Source organism: Triturus cristatus, chromosome 5_2 (genome assembly GCF_964204655.1).
Source record: "Triturus cristatus chromosome 5_2, aTriCri1.1, whole genome shotgun sequence".
NCBI classification, from domain to species: Eukaryota; Metazoa; Chordata; class Amphibia; order Caudata; family Salamandridae; genus Triturus; species Triturus cristatus.
In genome coordinates this window covers 616,869,792-616,893,664 of record NC_140588.1, presented here as the reverse complement: position 1 = coordinate 616,893,664, position 23,873 = coordinate 616,869,792, and the positions used below count along the sequence as shown (strand labels likewise).

General features: G+C 47.3%; 1 pseudogene; it reads left to right on the top strand.

The window, feature by feature from the left end:
* The first annotated feature begins 465 nt into the window (after positions 1 to 465).
* Positions 466 to 22,235, top strand: LOC146829077 (E3 SUMO-protein ligase KIAA1586-like; annotated as a pseudogene).
* Positions 22,236 to 23,873: the final 1,638 nt, after the last annotated feature.

Genomic DNA, 23,873 nt, shown 5'->3' with positions numbered 1-23,873 from the left:
TCGTGCAACTTGGGGAACTATTTCAATACAGTCCAGACGTGGGCTTGACTTGCAAAGCATGTGCCGAAGCCAAGATTGTTGGGGACTTTTCTACAGGGAAGAAATGGAGTGATGGCTGGAAACTGGATTACCTGAAACACCATCTAATTAGCAAAGTTCACGAGTCTGCCATGGTGATATTGAGAAACAGAAGTGCTGCTGCCAGGTTTGGTTTTGGAGTGCGGACAATGCTGACAGAAACTGCCACTGACAAAGCAAATAGAATGGAAGTAGTTGAACGACAAAGATACCTGCCTGAGGAGATAAAGATTCTCATCAACAATGTGTTGCTGGCAGTCAAGATGAATACTTCAATGTTATCTGTACAAGACATCCATGACCACCTAGCTTTGTATGTGAAGATACCAGACAGCTGGAGGAGCTGAGTTCCTTGAGGCCATCAATAGTGTGATACACTGTGAAGGTATGGCAGAACTTCGTAACACTTTGTATCACAAATTGATAATTGATGAGAGCACAGATATTTCTGTTACAAAAATGCTCATCCTGTACTTCAAGTTCCGACCTGTAACCTCAACACAGCACAAAACACTGTTTGGGGGCATAGTGAAGCTGACTAGTTGTAATGCTGAGGCTATCACTACTGCTGTGAAAGAAATCTACACTGCCAATGAACTGGACCTCATGAAAATGGTCATGTTCACATCCGATGGTGCGTCTGTGATGCTGGGTAAAAATAATGGTGTTGTTACTCGCCTTAAACCCTTTGCTGCTAGGCCTTTTCCCCTCCTGTGCTAAGCCTTTTTTGGGCTATTTGGGGTAGTGCGCGCTTAGGCCCCTGTAACTTTTTGACCACATTAGGTATCCACGCCAAATTTGCGTCCTTTTCTTCCAACAAAGGTACCCAGGGTTTGTGGATTCTCTTAGAGGGTTCCCGGAAATTAGTCAAAATACAGCAAAATTTTGTTTTTTTTGTGAAAAATGGGGAAAAGTGGCTGCAAATGAAAGCGTCTGGGTTTTTCTCTGCAAATGATATCAAAAAATGGTTTGTGGGGCTGAAATCACAATTTTGTCAGCTTTTAGGGAATGACAGATTTTTGGCAGAAATCCAAAAGTTTTTACACAGTTTTGACATTTTTCTGGGACATACCCTATTTTTGCTATTTTTTGTGCTTTCAACCTCCTTCCAGATAATGGTAAAAATGGGTAGGAAAGCAATAATGGATCCTGGAAAGCTATACATTTTTGAAAAGTAGACAAAATTCTGAATTCAGCAAGGGGTCATTTGTGTAGATCCATAAAGGTTTCTTTATAGAAACTAACAGGTAAATATAGGAAAAATTAAAAATTTGTTGAAAAAAGCAGCCTTTTGAGTCAACGTTTTCACCAGTAACTTCTTCGAATTATGACATCTCTTTGAAAGCAATGTACCGTTACATCCGGTGGACCTTCCTGGTTGTGGGGATATATAGGACTTGTAGGTTCAACAAGAGCCCAATGAACCCAGAGTAAAAAACTGAGCAGCATTTTGTAATGGTTTTTTTTTTGTTCCGGGTATATAGCAATTATTGTGGGAAAATGTATACATGGAAAAATCGGTATGAAAGACACCTATGTATTTCTGAAATGGGAACAAATTACAGAGTTTAGAAACAGTGCATATTTGGACATTTTCGAAATTGGGAATACTCATACTTGCATGACAATTATTGGTCATTTTTCAAAATGACTTTTTTTTTACACAATGTCTTTCATTTGGAAGGGAGAAATGCATCAAAAATCAATAGGTAATAACAGTTGCTTTACAAATCTGAACTACCCTAAGTCTCCCGATAACAATGGTACCTCACTTGTGTGGGTAGGCATAGTGCCCACGACAGGAAGTGGCTCAAAACCTAAGGTGAACACACCCCATTTTCACAATGAAAATTTACTCTTTTTTTGCGAAGAGTCTAGCTGTAGTTTTTGAACCCTAGCCCTGCCGGCACCTAGGGAAACCTAGCAAACCTATACATTTTTGAAAACTAGACACCCAGGGGAATCCAGGATGGGGTGACTTGACTGCCTCCCACCATGGTCTGTTACCCAGAATCCCTTGCAAACGTAAAAAATTGACAAAAAAAACACATTTTCCCCACATTTCTGTGATGGAAAGTTCTGGAATCTGCGGGGATCCACAAATTTCCACCCACCCCGCGTTCCCCAAAGTCCTACAAGAAAAATGGTACCTCACTTGTGCGGGTCGGCATAGTGCCCGTGACAGGAAACGGCGCAAAATGCAACGTGGTCACACCTCAATTTTGCAGTGAAAAATGACCCTTTTTTGGCAAAGTGGCTAGCTGCAGTTTTTGAACCCTAGCCCTGCCGGCACCTAGGGAAACCTAGCAAACCTATACATTTTTGAAAACTAGACACCCAGGGGAATCCAGGATGGGGTGACTTGACTGCCTCCCACCATGGTCTGTTACCCAGAATCCCTTGCAAACGTAAAAAATTGACAAAAAAAACACATTTTCCCCATATTTCTGTGATGGAAAGTTCTGGAATCTGCGGGGATCCACAAATTTCCACCCACCCCGCGTTCCCCAAAGTCCTACGAGAAAAATGGTACCTCACATGTGCGGGTCGGCATAGTGTCCGCGACAGGAAACGGCGCAAAACGCAACGTGGTCACACCTCAATTTTGCAGTGAAAAATGACCCTTTTTTGGCAAAGTGACTAGCTGTAGTTTTTTAACCCTAGCCCTGCCGGCACCTAGGGAAACCTAGCAAACCTATACATTTTTGAAAACTAGACACCCAGGGGGATACAGGATGTGGTGACTTGACTGCCTCCCACCATGGTCTGTTACCCAGAATCCCTTGCAAACGTAAAAAATTGACAAAAAAAACACATTTTCCCCATATTTCTGTGATGGAAAGTTCTGGAATCTGCGGGGATCCACAAATTTCCATGCACCCCGCGATCCCCAAAGTCCTACGAGAAAAATGGTACCTCACATGTGCAGGTCGGCATAGTGTCTGCGACAGAAAACGGCGCAAAACGCAACGTGGTCACACCTCAATTTTGCAGTGAAAAATGACCCTTTTTGGCAAAGTGACTAGCTGTAGTTTTTGAACCCTAGCCCTGCCGGCACCTAGGGAAACCTAGCAAACCTATACATTTTTTAAAACTAGACACCCAGGGGAATACAGGATGGGGTGACTTGACTGCCTCCCACCATGGTCTGTTACCCAGAATCCCTTGCAAACTTAAAAAATTGACCAAAAAAACAAATTTTCCCCATATTTCTGTGATGGAAAGTTCTGGAATCTGCGGAGATCCACAAATTTCCACCCACCCCGCGTTCCCCAAAGTCCTACGAGAAAAATGGTACCTCACTTGTGCAGCTCGGCATAGTGCCCGCGACAGGAAACGGCGCAAAACGCAACGTGGTCACACCTCAATTTTGCAGTGAAAAATGACCCTTTTTTGGCAAAGTGACTAGCTGTAGTTTTTGAACCCTAGCCCTGCCGGCACCTAGGGAAACCTAGCAAACCTATACATTTTTAGGTCTCGCCTGAGACAGCGCTTTAGCGCTGCTCTGGCGAGACTTATAGTAAGCGACTTTTGGAAGTGGAAACGAGTGCATTTCAGGCCGCCAACTACAGTGCATGTGCTCCGGGCGCGCGCACCATTTGGCAGCCTGAAAGCATTCGTTTTCTTTCACTTTCGCGGCCGCACGGCCGCCCGCGAAAAGTGCTCACCATTTGCCAGCCTGCATTGCCTCTCTCCCCTACCCCCTCCCTTATCCCACTTCCTGCTTGTTTTTTATTGCGATTCTTGCAGGCTGGGCTCCTGCAGCCCATCAGATTAAGAAGGGACCCTTAGCTGCTAATCCACAACTGCCCTCGACCTCCTGCCCCCACACGCACCACCACCCTCTTTCTTGCGTTTCCCTCAGGCAGATCCATATTCTAAGAAATATCGCAGGCATACCCACACGAGTGCACTAATACTTAAAATACACGCCAAAAACCCAACCCAATTACACCCCCCTCTCCCCCCACCTTGCACTAACAAACACCAGAACTCGCGCTTCTCTCCCCCACCCCCCCACCATCGCGTCTCGCGCGTCCAATGCTTGTTCCTATTTCTTTCTGCTACTTTTATCCACCCTCGAGAACGCCTCTATTCTGAGTGTTGTGCCCCGTTTTGTTACTGCCGCTCCCCCGCCCCCATTGGCGCCTACCTGTCCCTTCCTATCCCTGGTCCCCTTCGCTTTCTGTTTGTACCCAGGCTGAGCACCGCTCTCTTCTGGCGCCCCTTCTCTCGCCCCCTTGTTTTTTGCTACCCCATAATCTGTCCTGTTCGCCTGTCTCTCCCTTGTCCCTCCGTCATATGCACCCCTCGCTCCCCGTGGCCCCATCTCTGCTCCAGACAGCTCACCGTGACTGCTGAAGCCGTAGCACCCCCTCCTCACCCCGCAGCCGACTCTAGGCGCCATTCGCATGACGAGCGCATTCACCGCTATTCCCACAAAGTATTTCTGGGATCGCGTATCTCAGGATTCATTGTAATTAAAAAATAAGCTGCAGGACAATGGCGCCGTGGCAAGGTGCGCGCCTTCCCCAGCGCTATTTGTTAAAGTCCTGCATTTAAAGTCTCAGGGAGGAATAAGGCTACAACTTAATTAGCGGCTTGCCGTTGCTGTGGCAACGGCGGGGCCCGTCAGTAGAGGCGCGTAATTAAAGTCGGGATATCAAATGATGCTTTGTGGAGGAGGATACATGGCCGTCCTACGTTAAGACATTTCATGAAGTCTGGCACGAGACATCACCGAGCTTCGTGATCCTTCGTGCCAGGACAGCCACAGCTGACGTGCGGGAGTGAGGGGAACCCTCGCCAACATGTCCACTCACCACAGGCACAGTGACACTAGAAACATAAACCGGCTCATTTACCATCGTGTAACTAAACTGTCTTGGAGAAACGGTACTTGTTTTAAAAAGTCACAAACGTTACAGGAACAAAACGTTTTCAAAACGCATTTTAAGCATTTTTTTTTGTTTTCGGACAATGTTTGTCGGTGCTATGCATTTGGTGCTTAATTTTGTGTCATTTTATTTAACAAATCAACAAAAGTCACGTGGAGGTTGCGGCCTGGAAATGCTGTGGCGCGCACGCGCCGCACTCTCCTTCTACTGGCACACACATTCAGCTCACCGTCCTGCACACCCCCTCACCCCCATATGCTCTGTCGACAAAGTCCCTCCCACCCTTCCTTTCATCTCCCCTTTTGCTTGTACTTTTAGCGTGAGTATTCACAGCCCTGAAGGCACTGGAGTGATTTACATGAGCCCGTGCGTTTTTTTTGCGTACAATTAAAAAGACAGTACTTTAAATAAATACGAATACAGTTTACTTCTAAGTCACTGCAGTGATTTACGTGACCCAGTGTCACACTGTGCGTTTTTTTCTCAAAAGAAAAAAGAGTTTACAATACAAATACACTTTACTTACAAGTCACAAACCTCACATGAAACGTGAATGAAAAATACTTTCAAAACACACAGACTGCACACTCACACCACGCACACACACACAGCTCCCACCCTTACACACTGCACTACACGCGCTGCACTCTCCTTCTCTGGCACACACATTCAGCTCACCGTCCTGCACACCCCCTCACCCCCATATTGTATTGTATTGTATTGTATAAAGTTCTTCTAAAGCGCTTTCTGTCGCCCTACGGGCATCCTGGCGCTAAGAGACTATAGAAGAAAACCTGAGACAGTAGGAACGTTTGCCGTTGTGCCAAGAAGTTACACTCTAATCTCTGCCAAAGAGCCATGTTTTAAGATTCTTCCTAAAGCTCAGCAATGATGTAGCTTGGCGTAGATCTTGGGGGATTTGATTCCAGAGGCGGGCTGCCGCCGTACTGAAGGCCCTGCCTCCCGTCTTAGTGCGTTTAACTCTGGTAACCACTGCCAGACTTTGGCTGGTGGACCGAAGAAGTCTCTTTGGTTCGTACCATGAGAATCTCTCGCACAGAGGAGGAGGACCAATTTTATGGAGGGCTCTATACACCATGACCAATGATTTAAACTCGATCCTTTTATTGATCGGGAGCCAGTGAAGGTCCCTCAATGCCAGTGTTGTTGAGGAGTCACGTTGTCTTCCCAAGGCCAATTTGGCTGCGGCAGACTGTATTCTTTGCAGTCCCTGTACAGTGTACCGAGAGGCACCCAAGAACAGTGAATTACAGTAATCGAGCCTACTTAGGATCACGCTCTGAACCACCAGAGATCTGGTCTCAATAGGGAGGAGCGGGAGGATTTGGCGCAAAGCTCTAAGTAGGGCAATACAGGTGCCTATGGTCTTGTTCGCCTGGGATTGCAGCTGGAGATCTTCATCCATCATAACCCCCAGGTTACGGACTGTTTTTACTGGCAGTATCGGGGCGTCTTCCGGCAAAAGTCGGAACTCACCCGAGAGATGTTTAGGCAGTCTCGCTGCGCAGCAGTGTAGTAACTCCGTTTTCCCGGCATTCAGCTGCAATGAATTGGCTCTCAGCCATTCTGAGACTTTTTGCATGCAGGCCTGGAAGGAATTCATGGGCACTGCATGTTCTCCCTCCAGGGAGAACATTAGCTGGATGTCGTCAGCATAGTTAACCACCTCGATCCCGTAGGATTTTATTAGAGGGATCAGGGGTCTCAGATAGGCGTTAAAGAGTATAGGGCTGATAGCTGAGCCCTGGGGTACTCCATGGCGAACTGGGGTCCAGGAGGAAACAAAAGGTGTTAATGTCACTGCCTGTTGACGATCCGTCAAATAAGACCGTAGCCATTCCAAGGCGTGACCTGTCACCCCCATATCTTCTAACCTTGCCAGCAACACTGAGTGATTAACCGTGTCGAATGCTGCCGACATGTCCAACAATACCAACACAGAGGAACATCCACTGTCCAGAACGGTAATCAATGCAGTTTCCGTCCCATGCCCAGGCCGGAAGCCAAACTGGTCCCTGTCCAAGATCAGATGTTCTTCAAAAAAATTGGACAGGGATTTGCTGACTAATTTTTCCAAGATCTTAATTGGAAATGGCAACAGGGAAATTGGGCGGAAATTAGCCGGCACAGAGGGATCAAGAGAAGGTTTTTTCAGTAATGGGGTGACCATTGCCTGTTTCCACCTGCTTGGCACAGTGCCTTCACTCAAAGATTGGCAGCAAATTTGCCACAGATCTGAAAATAGGACGGGTCCGAGCTCCTTCCAGATCTTGTGCGGAAGGGGGTCCAAGGGTGATCCTGATGAAATCTCCCGCGCTATCTCATGAAAAGAGTCCTCCGTAGGGGGGATGAAATGGCTCAGAGTAGTTTCTCTTCCGATGTCTACGCTAATCGTGGAGGGCTCTATAACATTCTGATCGAACCCACCCACGATATTGTTGACCTTCTCAACAAAAAAAGTAGCAATTTTGTTGCACAGGTTTTGTGATGGCTGGATAGTACTGGCCATACAGCCCGGGTTACTAAGGTCTCTAACGATGTTGAAGAGTGCCCTAGTTCCATTGGGTGCCTGCAGAATGGAGTTGGCATAGAATTTCGCCTTAGCTTCCCTAATGGCTGCCTTGTATTGGAGTTGTATGATTTTTAAGGCTGTTCTGTCTGCTTCCCGGTACTGTTTGCGCCAGCTTCTTTCCGTCTGTCTGCGCACAAGACGTAACGCTTTTAGCTCCTCACTGAACCAGGGGGCCGAAGGAGTACAACGCATTCTCAGTTTTTTTTTAGGTATGTGGCCTTCTAGTACTGAGTTGATGGAAGTACTATAACTAGTATAGTTTTCTTCCGGTGTAGCCTTTGGGTCAAACAAGTTGGAATGTGGGAATAAGGAGGATGCTCCTCTCCTGGAGAGTTTAGCCCAATCCCTTCCCCACCTAAAACGTGCTTGTTTGTCCACAACCCGTTTATCCTCTTGTATGCTAATCCTGAACTGTATTAAATAATGGTCCGTCCAGTTTAGTGGAGTAATACTAATTACTTCGGTTTCAGAGGGTTTGGCGAAGACTAGATCGAGTATGTGGCCTCCCACATGTGTAGGTTGTTGGACCAACTGATGGAGGCCACAGTTCTCACCGGTGTAAATCAGGGCTTGTAGATGATTTCCAGAGCTCCCTGTTTCCCAGAGATTGAAGTCTCCCAAGAGCAGCATTCTGGAGTGTGTGGAAGCCAAGGCGACAATAGTATCCAACAGTGCCTGATGATTAGCGTCCACACCCGGAGGTCTGTAGCAAACCATACCCGATAGCACTCTCCCCTTAGCCTCCTGTATAAAGAAGCCCATAATTTCATAGCCTGCTATGGCTTCAATCGTTAGCATAGCACAATCCCACTGTTCCTTAAAGATTAGTCCTACCCCTCCTCCTCTCCCTGATATACGAGGTTTTTGGATGATCTTATATCCAGTGGGGCAAGCTAGCCCAAGTTCTACTGAGGAGTCAACATGAATCCAAGTCTCGGTAACGAACAGCAAGTCAAGGTCTAAATCTTCCAGCAGGTTATAGATGTCTTGATGGTGTTTAATAAGTGACCTGCTGTTGATTAAGCCACAAGATAATGCCTGTCGCTGTCCCTCCCGTGACCTGTTCCCTAGTTCAAGAAGGGTATCTCTGGAGTAGCATAGTCTGTCGGTGCAATTTTGATCGGCGTTTCTGGCGCAAGGCGCGACCGAGGCGCGGACGGGCGCAGACGGGCTTGCCTCTGGCGCGCATCCGGCGCGCGCTGCGCGCTTGCGTGTCCTGCATTTATATAATACAGGCTACTAGAACGCTAACAGCAATGGCGTCCACCGGTGTCTCTAAGGTGAGTGAATCTCGCAAAAGGCGAGTGCTTGAGCGTTATGTTTTATAGTGCGGGTGAGTGGGCTTTGCGAAAATACAGGAAAATCACAATTTCAATTTCACAGTTTAAAATCACAATTTCAATTTCAATTTCACAGTTGCTAAAAAGACAGCCCAACCCAGCCACAACCACCCTATATTAAAAATAATGCAGCGTACTTCCGACTCTTCAGCAGAAGCGTTCTACGATCGCAGTTAGGTTTAAAATAATCTCGTCTCTATGTTGCTGCGTGCTTGCGTGTCCTGCATTTATATAGTGCAGGCTACTAGAACGCTAACAGCAATGGCGTCCACCGGTGTCTCTAAGGTGAGTGAATCTCGCAAAAGGCGAGTGCTTGAGCGTTATGTTTTATAGTGCGGGTGAGTGGGCTTTGCGAAAATACAGGAAAATCACAATTTCAATTTCACAGTTTAAAATCACAATTTCAATTTCAATTTCACAGTTGCTAAAAAGACAGCCCAACCCAGCCACAACCACCCTACATTAAAAATAATGCAGCGTACTTCCGACTCTTCAGCAGAAGCGTTCTACGATCGCAGTTAGGTTTAAAATAATCTCGTCTCTATGGTGCTGCGCGCTTGCGTGTCCTGCATATGCTCTGTCGACAAAGTCCCTCCCACCCTTCCTTTCATCTCCCCTTTTGTTTTTACTTTTAGCGCGAGTATTTACAGCCCTGAAGGCACTGGAGTGATTTACATGAGCCCGTGCGTTTTTTTTGCGTACAATTAAAAAGACAGTACTTTAAATAAATACGAATACAGTTAGTTTACTTCTAAGTCACTGCAGTGATTTACGTGACCCAGTGTCACACTGTGCGTTTTTTTCTCAAAAGAAAAAAGAGTTTACAATACAAATACACTTTACTTACAAGTCACAAACCTCACATGAAACGTGAATGAAAAATACTTTCAAAACACAGACTGCACACTCACACCACGCACACACACACAGCTCCCACCCTTACACACTGCACTACACATATTAGACCCCACAAAATGCCAACTCACACACTGCCCTAGCAAACATTAGCCCCCTCAAACTCTGCACCCCCTCACCCTCAAATATATAAGAATAGAGTTTACTTCAAAGGCACTGCAGTCATTTACGTGAGCCAGTGTCAGTATTGAAAAAAAATACACAATCTAATACAGCCTTTACGGAAAATAGAAATACAGTTTACTGACAAGTCAATAAACAACCAACTGCCCCCTCTCACACAGACCACACACACTGCCCCCTCTCACACAGACCAAACACTGCCCCCCTCTCACACAGACCAAACACTGCCCCCTCACACATACCACTCACACTTACCCCTCCACAAAGACCACTCACACTTACCCCTCCACATACACCACTCACACTGACCCTACACACATTAGACCCCAGAAAATGCCACCTCACACACTGCCCTACACACATTAGCCACCACACTGCTATCTATCTTTCTATCGCCCTCACTCTATCTATCGCCCTCACTCCATCTATCTATCTATTGCCATAACTATCTATCTATCTAACTATCTATCTTATCGCCCACACTCTATCTATTTATCGCCAACGCTCTATCTATCGCCCTCTAGCTATCTATCTATAGCACTCTATCGATCGCCCTCTAGCTATCTATCTATCACCATCACTCTAAATAGTTATCTATCACACAAAATCTATCTATCTATCACCCTCACACTATCTATCTATCGCACTCACGCGATCTATCTATCTATCGCCCTCACTCTCTATCTATCACTCTATCTAGCTATCGGACTCACTCTATCTATCGCACTCACTCTATCTATCGCCATCACTCTATCACACTCACTCTATCTAGATATCAACCTCACTCTATCTATCTATCTATATAGATATCGATCTATCTATCGCCCTCACTCTATCTATCGCCCTCTAGCTATCTATCGCCCTCCATCGCCCTCACTATCTATCTATCTATCGCCCTCCCTCACTCTATCGCCCTCCCTCACTCTATCGCCCTCCTTCTATCTATCTATCTATCGCCGTCCCCCTCTCTATCTATCAATCGCCCTTCCTCTATCTTTCGCCCTCACTCTATCGCCCTCCCTCTATCTATCTATCGCCCTCTCTCTATCGCCCTCCCTCTATCTATCTATCGCCCTCCCTCTATCTATCTATCGCCCTCCCTCTATCTATCTATCGCCCTCCCTCTATCTATCGCACTCAATCTATCTATCGCATCACCACAGCATCACTCAGCACCACCACAGCATCACTCAGGGGCACAACAACATCACTATGCGCTACCACAGCATCACTGAATGCCACAGCATCACTCTTCGCCACCACAGCATCACTCGTCGCCGCCACAGCATCACTCGTCGCCACCACAACATCAATCTGTGCAACCATTCAACAACAACTGGTTCAAATATGTTCTCTCAATGTTTCAAGCTTTATTACAAATGTCACAAAAAGATGTCAATATTTCACTTCTGTTCTTGGATTTTCGTCACAATAAAATACACTAAACATAATCTTCACAAAAGTTATTTACAAAAGTTTAAGCTATTGCCATTATAAATTACAATTACTTTTATTTAAGTATTAATTATTTAAAAAAATTAAAAGCCATTGTTATTTGTAATATCAATACATCTAAGTCACGTAAATACAACACATATTGCCTTACAAATGTCACATTTGCGAAAGTTAAAACTATTGGAATTGTAAATGACCAGGCTATTAATTTAGCTATTTTCAAAACCAACACAAATACAAAATTTGGCATTTACAATACCAATAGCTCAAACTTTCCTAATGCGAGACCTATTCCATTGCAAATGCTTGTTGAAAACTAGACACCCAGGGGAATCCAGGATGAGGTGACTTGACTGCCTCCGACCATGGTCTGTTACCCAGAATCCCTTGCAAACATAAAAAATTGACAAAAAAACAAATTTTCCCCACATTTCTGTGATGGAAAGTTCTGGAATCTGCGTGGATCCACAAATTTCCACCCACCCCGCGTTCCCCAAAGTCTTACGAGAAAGATGGTACCTCACTTGTGTGGGTCGGCCTAGTGCCCGCGACAGGAAATGGCGCAAAACGCAACGTGGCCACACCTCAATTTTGCAGTGGAAAATGACCCTTTTTTGGCAAAGTGACGAGCTGTAGTTTTTTAACCCTAGCCCTGCCGGCACCTAGGGAAACCTTGCAAACCTATAAATTTTTTAAAGCTAGACACCCAGGGGAATACAGGATGGGGTGACTTGACTGCCTCCCACCATGGTCTGTTACCCAGAATCCCTTGCAAACGTAAAAAATTGACAAAAAAAAACAAGTTTTCCCCACATTTTTGTGATGGAAAGTTCTGGAATGTGCGTGGATCCACAAATTTCCACCCATCCCACGTTCCCCAAAGTCTTACGAGAAAAATGGTACCTCACTTGTGCGTGTCGGCATAGTGGCTGCGTCAGGAAACGGCGCAAAACGCAACGTGGTCACACCTCAATTTTGCAGTGAAAACTGACCCTTTTTTCGCAAAGTGACTAGTTGTAGGTTTTGAACCCTAGCTCTGCCGGCACCTAGGGAAACTTACCAAACCCACGCATTTCTGAAAACTAGACACCCGGCGGCTTCCAGGGAGGTATGGCTTGCGTGGATCCCCCAACGTTTCCTTACCCAGAATCCCCTGCAAACCTCAATTTTAGCTGAAAAAAATCACTTTTTTCACACATTTTGGGGTGGGAAAGTTGTGGCACCCCGGGCTCACACAAATTTACCACCACCCAGCGTTCCCCCAGGTCTCCCGGTAAAAATGGTGCCTCACTTGTGTGGGAGGCCCAAGTACCCGCGGCAGGCAAGGGCCCAAAACGTAGTGAGGTGACATCAAAATGGCCTCTTGCAAAACCACCTGGTTTTGCAAAGGGGGTCACTTTGGTTTTTGGCCCGGTGCTCGGCGGCCATCTAGGGAAACCTACCAAACCCACACATTTCTGAAAACTAGACACCCGGCGGCTTCCAGGGAGGCATGGCTTGCGTGGATCCCCCAACGTTTCCTTACCCAGAATCCCCTGCAAACCTCAATTTTAGCTGAAAACATCACTTTTTTCACACATTTTGGGGTGGGAAAGTTGTGGCATCACCGGGCTCACACAAATTTACCACCACCCAGCGTTCCCCCAGGTCTCCCGGTAAAAATGGTGCCTCACTTGTGTGGGAGGCCCTAGTACCCGCGGCAGGCAAGTGCCCAAAACGTAGTGAGGTGACATCAAAATGGCCTATTGCAAAACCACCTGGTTTTGCAAGGGGGGTCACTTTAGTTTTTGGCCCGGTGCTCGGCGGCCATCTAGGGAAACTACCTAACCCATGCATTTCTGAAAACTAGACACCCGGTGGCTTCCAGGGAGGTATGGCTTGCGTGGATCCCCCAACGTTTCCTTACCCAGAATCCCCTGCAAACCTCAATTTTAGCTGAAAAAATCACTTTTTTCACACATTTTGGGGTGGGAAAGTTGTGGCATCACCGGGCTCACACAAATTTACCACCACCCAGGTCTCCCGGTAAAAATGGTGCCTCACTTGTGTGGGAGGCCCAAGTACCCGCGGCAGGCAAGGGCCCAAAACGTAGTGAGGTGACATCAACATTGCCTATCCCAAATGTTGCCTCACTACGTTTTGGGCCCTTGCCTGCCGCGAGTACTTGGGCCTCCCACACAAGTGAGGCATCATTTTTACCGGGAGACCTGGGGGAACGCTGGGTGGTGGTAAATTTGTGTGAGCCCGGTGATGTCACAACTTTCCCACCCCAAAATGTGTGAAGAAAGTGATTTTTTCAGCTAAAATTGAGGTTAGCAGGGGATTCTGGGTAAGGAAACGTTGGGGGATCCACGCAAGCCATACCTCCCTGGAAGCCGCCGGGTGTCTAGTTTTCAGAAATGCGTGGGTTTGGTAGGTTTCCCTAGATGGCCACCGAGCACCGGGCCAAAAACCAAAGTGACCCCCCTTGCAAAACCAGGTGGTTTTGCAAGAGGCCATTTTGATGTCACCTCACTACGTTTTGGGCCCTTGCCGGCCGCGGGTACTTGGGCCTCCCACACAAGTTAGGCACCATTTTTACCGGGAGACCTGGGGGAATGCTGGGTGGTGGTAAATTTGTGTGAGCCCGGTGATGCCACAACTTTCCCACCCCAAAATGTGTGAAAAAAGTGATTGTTTCAGCAAAAATTTAGGTTTTCAGGGGATTCTGGGTAAGGAAACGTTGGGGGATCCATGCAAGCCATACCTCCCTGGAAGCCGCCGGGTGTCTAGTTTTCAGAAATGCATGGGTTTGGTAGGTTTCCCTAGATAGCCGCCGAGCAACGGGCCAAAAACCAAAGTGACCCCCCTTGCAAAACCAGGTGGTTTTGCAATAGGCCATTTTGATGTCACCTCACTACGTTTTGGGCCCTTGCCTGCCGCGGGTACTTGGGCCTCCCACACAAGTGAGGCACCATTTTTACTGGGAGACCTGGGGGAACGCTGGGTGGTGGTAAATTTGTGTGAGCCCGGTGATGCCACAACTTTCCCACCCCAAAATGTGTGAAAAAAGCGATTTTTTCAGCTAAAATTGAGGTTTGCAGGGGATTCTGGGTAAGGAAACGTTGGGGTATCCACGCAAGCCATACCTCCCTGGAAGCCGCCGGGTGTCTAGTTTTCAGAAATGCATGGGTTTGGTAGGTTTCCCTAGATAGCCGCCGAGCACCGGGCCAAAAACCAAAGTGACCCCCCTTGCAAAACCAGGTGGTTTTGCAATAGGCCATTTTGATGTCACCTCACTACGTTTTGGGCCCTTGCCTGCCGCGGGTACTTGGGCCTCCCACACAAGTGAGGCACCATTTTTACCGGGAGACCTGGGGGAACGCTGGGTGGTGGTAAATTTGTGTGAGCCCGGTGATGCCACAACTTTCCCACCCCAAAATGTGTGAAAAAAGTGATTTTTTCAGCTAAAATTGAGGTTTGCAGGGGATTCTGGGTAGGGAAACGTTGGGGGATCCACACAAGCCATACCTCCCTGGAAGCCACCAGGTGTCTAGTTTTCAGAAATGCATGGGTTTGGTAGGTTTTCCTAGATGGCCGTCGAGCACCGGGCCAAAAACCAAAGTGACCCCCCTTGCAAAACCAGGTGGTTTTGCAATAGGCCATTTTGATGTCACCTCACTACGTTTTGGGCCCTTGCCTGCCGCGGGTACTTGGGCCTCCCACACAAGTGAGGCACCATTTTTACCGGGAGACCTGGGGGAACGCTGGATGGTGGTAAATTTGTGTGAGCCCGGTGATGCCACAACTTTCCCACCCCAAAATGTGTGAAAAAAGTGATTTTATCAGCTAAAATTGAGGTTTGCAGGGGATTCTGGGTAAGGAAACGTTGGGGGATCCACGCAAGCCATACCTCCCTGGAAGCCGCCGGGTGTCTAGTTTTCAGAAATGCGTGGGTTTGGTAGGTTTCCCTAGATGGCCGCCGAGCACCGGGCCAAAAACCAAAGTGACCCCCCTTGCAAAACCAGATTAACTATTGTTCCTACAGCGTGAGAATTTTGGAGTAAAATTGCGAAGAAAATGTGGCAGACATTTTGAGGTTTGCAGGACATTGGGGATAAACATTTTTTTTCAAATTCACAAGAGAGACATCACCATGAACTCCCATGGGTTTTCAACAATATCTACAGGTGGTGGGTTATTCTTACACGGAAAGTGTACCTTGGCAGAGAAACTAAAGACAAACATTGCTGCACAACCATCTATTCCTCAAACACACACACATACTGGTTGGATTTGGCACGAGGGCGAGTCATGGTTCAGTGTATTAAATTTTATTAACTAGAGATTTCACAAAAATGAAATGCACTGTCAATAATTAAATTCCCAAAAAACCAAACCAATGACTCGCAGCTCGTGAGCTGTAAAGCCACGTCAAGGCACCAACCACTTTACAGGCCATTCACACACCTTTCATACGTGATACAAACAAGATCATTCACATCAACAGGTACAAAAGCAACACAGTACAAAATTCACCAAAAAGGGACAAGGTACACCCTACTTCAGAAAAACAAATATTACTGCGCAGCCATCTGATCCGCAAGCACACACACATACTGGTTGGATTTGGCACGAGGGTGAGTGATGGTTCAGTAGATACAATTGTATTAGCAAGTGATTTCACAAAACATGAAATGCACTGTTAATAATTGAAAGGGCGAGAAACTGAACCATTGACTCACAGCTCGTGAGCTGTAAATCCACGACAAGGCACCAACCTCTTTACAGGCCATTCATACACCTTTCACACGTGTGAGACATACAAAACCATCCACACCGCCTGCCGCGGGCCCATCACATAACAAAACTCACACCAGCACACAGCGCCATTCAAGGGCCCATCACTTTCTCACGCCCACAATCCAGACACAGCAACTACACATGCTGATGGATTGCATGGAGTGGCACTCAACTAGCAGTGTGTGTAGTGACCAGCAGAAAGTCACTACTCACACACAGCCAGCCGAGCTCCAGTCCACACACTCCTCTAGCAGAGCGCCAGTCCACACACTCCTCTAGCAGAGCGCCAGTCCACGCACACCGCTAGCCAAGCGCCAGTCCAGGCACACCGCCAGCCAAGCACCAGTCCAGGCACACCGCCAGGCAATCGCCAGTCCAGGCACACCGGCAGCCAATCGCCAATCAACGCACACCGCCAGCCAAGCTCCAGTCCACTGACACCTCCAGCCAAGCACCAGTCCGCACACACCACCAGTCCAGGCACACCGCCAGCCAAGTACCAGTCCACGCACACCGCCAGCCAAGCACCATTCCACGCACACCGCCTGCCAAGCTCCAGTCCACGCACACCACCAGCCAAGCTCCAGTCCACGGACACCTCCAGCCAAGCACCAGTCTGCACACACTACCAGTCCACGCACACCGCCAGCCAAGTACCAGTCCACGCACACCGCCAGCCAAGCACCATTCCACGCACACCGCCTGCCAAGCTCCAGTCCACGCACACCACCAGCCAAGCTCCAGTCCACGGACACCACCAGCCAAGCACCAGTCCGCACACACCACCAGTCCACGCACACCACCAGCCAAGTACCAGTCCACGCACACCGCCAGCCAAGCACCTTTCCACGCACACCGCCAGACTAGCTCCAGTCCACGCACACCACCAGCCATGCACCAGTCCACGCACACCGCCAGTCCATGCACACCGCCAGTCCATGCACACCGCCAGTCTACGCTCACCGCCAGCCAAGCACCATTCCACGCACACCACCAACCAAGTGCCAGTCCACACACACCAACAGCCAAGCGCAAGCCTACACACACCGCCATCACATTTAGGATTTTTTTTTGGAAAAAAATAAAAACACAAACAAATCGCAAATAGATACAAATCTTCTAACAGAAAATCAGCAACTAAATACATTGCACTAACACCATCCTTGAAACAGAATCAAATTATCCAAAGAATACAGACCAGGCAGTTCACTTTACCACTCATGAATGCTCCCAATAATTCTTTTGCGTGTGGTACGCTCTAAAACAAGCAGGAAGACACAGTGCAGTATGAGAAGGACAGTCGGGGCAGTACATACGACTCTCCTTCCGCGTACCTCTTCGCCAACAGACTCTACATCTCCTACTGGGAAAATCTTTTGAGGGTGTGGGAGGAATGTGATCTGGAAAGTGGCGATCTTTCAATCTAGCAACATCCTCCACCACTCCAACTCTAGGAACACTTGCCTGTTCCACTACAACAAGGCTGCCTATTACAGACTCCTGAAACTTAGCAAAAGTCATCTTTGACTCAGGGCAAGAATCCTGGAACACAACAAAAGCATTAAACATTGCCAAGTGGAAAAGATGGATAGCCAACTTCTTGTACCAAATGTAAGCCTTACGAAGAGCAGTGTAAGGTTCCAACCTCTGATCTACTCTGTCAACACCACCCATGTGCCTATTATAGTCTAAAATGCACATAGGTTTGCGCGCTTCAGCGACCTGACCCCAAACAGTCACAGGTGCAGTGCTTTCATCATGGATGGTAGTCAGCATGTAGACATCTCTCCTGTCTGAAAACTTCACAGCAAGAAGCTCCTGGCAACGCAACGCACTGCACTGTCCCCGCACAAGCTTTTGACAAACAAGTTCTTTCGGGAAACCTTTACGGTTAGAGCGGATTGTGTCACAAGCAACAGTGTCCACTTTGGCCAATCGCCTGAACAACCGCACACCAGTGTAGAAGTTATCTACATATAAATGGTGGCCTTTGTTGAAAAATCCTCTACCAAGTTCCCAAACAAGTTTCTCAGTCACTCCAAAAGTGGACGGACAACCAGGGAGGTTAATCCTAGATTCCTTACCGGTGTACACCCTGAAATTAGACACATATCCAGTCCTACTGTCACACAGCATATACAGCTTTATTCCATAGCGTGCCCTCTTACTAGGAATGTATTGCCTAAAAACCAAGCAGCCCTTGAACAACACCAAAGACTCATCCACTGCAATTTCTTTCCCAGGGGCATAAATCTCAGAAAATCGATCAACAAAGTGATCAAGGACAGGCCTAATGTTAAAAAGACGGTCACAATCAGGGTGATCTCGTGGCAGCGCTAAACCATTATCAACAAAATGCATCATCCGAAGCAGAAGCAAATACCTGTCACGACTCATGACTGCCGGAAAAATAGACGTTGCCATCAAGGAACTGCTAGACCAATATGAAGACATTGATGGCTTCCTTAGCAAGCCCATCAAAAAAGTTAAACCCAAGAGCTTCTTCATCTCCTCAACATTTGTGGGAGTCCACCGGGTAGCTCTAGAGTAGGGCCTAAGTCTGGCACTGTTGTCCCTCAAAAACTGTTCGGCATACAAATTAGTCTGCTCAACAATCTCTGCCAAAAACACATCGTCCATAAACAACTGAAAAAAATTTACCGGCAAAAAGTTTTCAGTATTCACTCTAGTCCCTGGAACACCAGTAAACTCTGGCAATGCCGGCTGCACCATGCCAGGGGCAACCCAGAGGTCATCACTTTCAAAGGGAAGCCTTGCAGCCCCAGCCTGCTGCCCAGATGCCTCTTGCCGCACTACACCAACGGGAAGCCTTGCAGCCGCAGGCTGCAGCCCAGAAACCGCTTGCCGCACTACACCAACGGGAAGCCTTGCAGCCCCAGGCTGCAGCCCAGATGCCTCTTGCCGCACTATCGGCACATCAGTCTCCTCTTCTAACACAGGCACTTCATCCGTACTAAGAGTATCTTCATCATCCGATGACTCCATACGGAGAGAAAACTCACTGCCAGAATCGTCCCCTGCCTCCTCTCCCTCAGATGCAGAGTCAGTCTCTGAACCAATATCAGAGGAAGACTCAAACAGCAAACCAACAACCTGCTGAGCAGTAATCCTGCGGCTAGCCATTATACTTACTAAGATTGAAGACTGCACAAACAAGTCAACAACAACCAACAATGTGCAAACCAAGTAAGTAAAGAAATGTGTACCTTTATCACAATGATCAATGTACTCAAAAACTATAGAATTCAATTACAAGAGACAGCTACACTCACCAGAACCTACTTTGCAGTGACACAGCAAAAACCAACGATATCCAACTAGAAAGAAGAAAAAAAAAGCAAATTACTCACAAGACAACAAAATACACATCGAGCACAAATGCAAACAGTTTTTGCCAAGGTGTCGCTTCCTCATGCAGAAAAATACATCCCTGTTGTCTAGTGGGCTTCTCTGCCCCCCTTGGGAGCAGAAACGGACAGAAAGACGACCGATCTGCCCCCACGGGGGGCAGAAAAGTCTTCCCATTATTTATGCCCCAAAGGAAGCGACCCTTGCCCAAGGGGTCGCTTCCTAAATAAAAAAGAAGACATCCCTGGTGTCTAGTGGGCTTTTCTGCCCCCCCCGGGAGTAGAAACGGACAGAAAGACGACCGATCTGCCCCCAGGGGGGGCAGACAAGTCTTCTAAATAATTAGGCCGCAAAGGAAGCGACCCTTGCCCAAGGGGTCGCTTCCTACATAAAGAAAAATACATCCCTGGTGTCTAGTGGGCTTTTCTGCCCCCCCTGAGAGCAGAAACGGGCAGAAAGACGACCGATCTGCCCCCAAGGGGGGCAGAAAAGTCTTCGAATTATTATGTCCGCCTAGGAAGCGACCCTTTGCCAAGGGGTCGCTTCCTACATAAAGAAAAAGACATCCCTGGTGTCTAGTGGGCTTTTCTGCCCCCCCCAGGGGGCAGAAACGGGCAGAAAGACGACCGATCTGCCCCCGGGGGGGGGGGCAGAAAAGTCTTCGAATAATTTTGCACCCCTAGGAAGCGACCCTTGCCCAAGGGGTCGCTTCCAACATAACGAAAAAGACATCCCTGGTGTCTAGTGGGCTTTTCTGCCCCCCCTGGGGGCAGAAACAGGCAGAAAGAAGACCGATCTGCCCCCAGGGGGGGCAGAAAAGTCTTCAAATTATTTTGCCCCCCAAGGAAGCGACCCTTGCCCAAGGGGTCGCTTCCTACATAACATAAAAGACATCCCTGGTGTCTAGTGGGCTTTTCTGCCCCCCCTGGGGGCAGAAACGGGCAGAAATACGACCGATCTGCCCCCGGGGGGGGCAGAAAAGACTTCGAAAAATTTTGCACCCCTAGGAAGCGACCCTTGCCCAAGGGGTCGCTTCCCAAATTCCAAAACACACATCCCTGGTGTCTAGTGGGGCATCCCTGCTCCACGATCGCGACGCTGTGCGCGATCGTGGAGCAGGAATGCCCTGTATTGAGACATCAGGGGAGAGGAAATACTCTTTCCTCTCCCCCATGCCTCAATACTACAGATATCACCCCCGCGGCCCCCACCGGACAAGCAAACCTACCTCTGTTCCCTTGGACGCGCTGGAAGAAATGGATTCCAGCGCGTCCAACGCTTCCTGATGACGTCGGCGCACGCCGTACGCGCTGACGTCATGGGGAAGCGTGGGGGGGCTCGGGGGTGGCAGCGGAACCTCTTCCGCTGCCATCCCCCTCTGTGGGGGCACGATCGAGGCCCCAGGGGGGGAGCGCCAGCGCTTCCCCCGGGGGCTGTGCTCATGACGGAGCGGTTCCGTCATAAGCACAGCCCAACCGATGCTCATGACGGAACCGCTCCGTCATGAGCATCGAAGGGGTTAAACAATCCATTCCCCATCTAGTTGAGCAGCATTGTGTCGCTCATCGAGAAGATTTGGGAGCGGATGATGCCTGGAAGAGGGTTCCAATGATTAAAGAGATGGAGACATTATTGAGGACTGTCTACACTGTGTTCTCCAGATCTCCTGCAAGGAAGTCCAAGCTGGATGAAATGGCATCGGTCACTGATTGTGAAGTGGTGTCTTTTCGACCATTGAATGAAGTCCAGTGGCTTTCAAGGCATTTTGCAGTTGGTGCACTAATTCGGAATTATGAGGCTATTTTTAAGTACTTTGAGCATGAGAAAGTTGAAGAGAATGATCCAGTTGCTAAATATTGTTGCAAAAAGCTATCTGACTCAAACTACCGTATTTCCCTTGCAGTACTTAATGACATTCTGAGTGAATTTGCAACTTTGTGCAAACTGGTCCAAAAAAGTTCTTTGACTACTGTTGAAGCTGTACAGTATGCAAGAGCAAAGATTGGCCAAATTAAGGACCAGTATTTGGTGGACACTGTCTTTTGGAGCCGCAATGTAAGAGATATGATGCTGTTGTACAAGGAAAGGCAAGAGTTTGACAGTGGGCCTATTTTGTCTTTTGTTTCCCTGCTTTGTGAGCACATGCAAAAAAGGTTCCCTGAAGATGAACTGAAAGAATAGGCAAGTTTTGAAATCCAGGCAATAGCAACACAATCATATTTTGATTTTGGGACTGAGAAGATACAAAGGCTTGTTGAAAAGTATAAAAATGTCTTGGTCCTGGGTGATTGTGAAACACGAGAAGATGTTGTTCGACAATACAGAGATTATAAATATGTGGTGGCAGAACATGTAAAGGGTGGGTTATTTACCACCTTTCAAGACATGTTGAATTTCGCTATACGCAATGCTGCTCAATATAGTGTGGTGTCTCAGCTTGTTGATGTCTGCGCAACATTTCAAGCATCTAGTGCAGATTGTGAACGAGGATTCAACCTCATGAAGACTATCAAGAGTAAATTGAGGAATAGACTAGAGCAGAAGCATTTGGATATGCTGATGAGGACAAATGCCTACCTCCTGAATGGGAAAGTTGACTTTGATAGAGTTTATCAGCACTGGAAAAATGGCAAGGATTGCCGTGAGAAGCAACCCTGTCACCCATCTAGTGATGCCACTTGACATGTCTGAACGGCCCTCTCCCACAGTCCATGTTTGCCTGGGTGTCAAAGTTTTACAAACTATCTCTGGCGGGATAGCCCAACATTACTCAGTCGGTTTCACATCAAATTGTGAATATGTTATGTAATTTTGTAACTTATTGTGTAAATGTGATATTGTATAGGCTCTCAACATTTCCCCACCCAATGAACATTGCTCCAGTTAAGAATATTTAGTAAAATCTAATGATGGTACCACCGTTGGAGTCTTGTGCTTTTCTAAACCTGAAGTGTACTTGCCTGTGTAACTAATTCATGTCATGGCGTGTTTATCCATTTTGCAAACCGGCCTTAAGACCCTTAATGTGGCGCTGTATGTGTGAAAATGCACCATCTTTTCACTTTTTTAAGTAAACGTTTGGGGTGAAATTTAGTGCTGCACACGCGCGCGGTCTGGTTCTTGGCGCACATAGCCATGGTTGCAGCGCACAGAGACCCTCCACTGCCGCACACAGAGGAAAAAAAATTAGAGGGAACATTGGTTGCATACACTGTCCACAGCACAATGTAATGTGGTATGGCCCAGGGGCAGAATCAGGCATAGATAATGAACACACGGACACAGATAGATAGCGGAAGTGGGTACGGGCACGTGCGCTTGACTCCTTTTTATTACCAGGGTCACATATCCAGTGACGTCTGTGCTTGATGCGTGTGCTGTGAGTGTAAACCAGCCCTCAGGGAATGGTTGCTGCTAGCATAAACTACAACAGTAATCATTGGATCACACACAGAGATTCAATAATAAAAGGGTCAATAGTCTGTGCTGCAGTAAGGTAGAGACAGTAGATGTAAAATAATACAGAAAAGATTCTATCATAAAAGAACCATAACTTGTGGTATACTGAGATACAGGCAGTAGATCTGAAATAATACACAAAAAGATTGTATCATAAAGGGTCCAGCAGTTGTAGTGCACTCAGATAGCCACATCAAAAGCATTCAGCATGTGCACAGCCAGCGATGAAGCGTGCTGCGAGCGGGCCGTACTTGCAGCAATGTCTGTTGCCATCAACACTGCATCATCTGCAATAGAGACTCGATCTCAATTGTGAACACTGCTCTCTGCAGTGTAGGCCAGAGAGAGCGGTCAGCAAACACCCACAGCTACGTAAGGTGGACTTGAGCTACACAGTTTGTCGTACGCGAAGCAAGAAAAAGCATGTGCGGAGCCTGCGATAACGCGTATGCATGGTGCGGACAGAGCACACTGCAGCAATGTCTTTTCCTACAGGATTTCATCATCTACAATACCGACTCAATCTGAATTGTGAACACTGCTGTCTGCAGTGTAAATTGAAGGCATTAGTCACACAGACATCCATTAACACTTTTTCTTACTTCCTCTTCCCAAAATACAACAGCATAAATTACAGAAAACTCTGCAATAAATAAATCAAAACAATTCGAATTGCGATTTCTACTGTCCACAGTGTAGACTATTCAGTGTTCCTTTGAACTTGCAAGATGAATTTCACCATTGTACTAAACATATAACTCATCTAAAAAAATATACTAAAAGAATATTCTGTATATTTCAAAACGTTGTAGTTAGTTGCCTACTGAATTCTGTAATTAAACAATCACAACTCGATCTGAA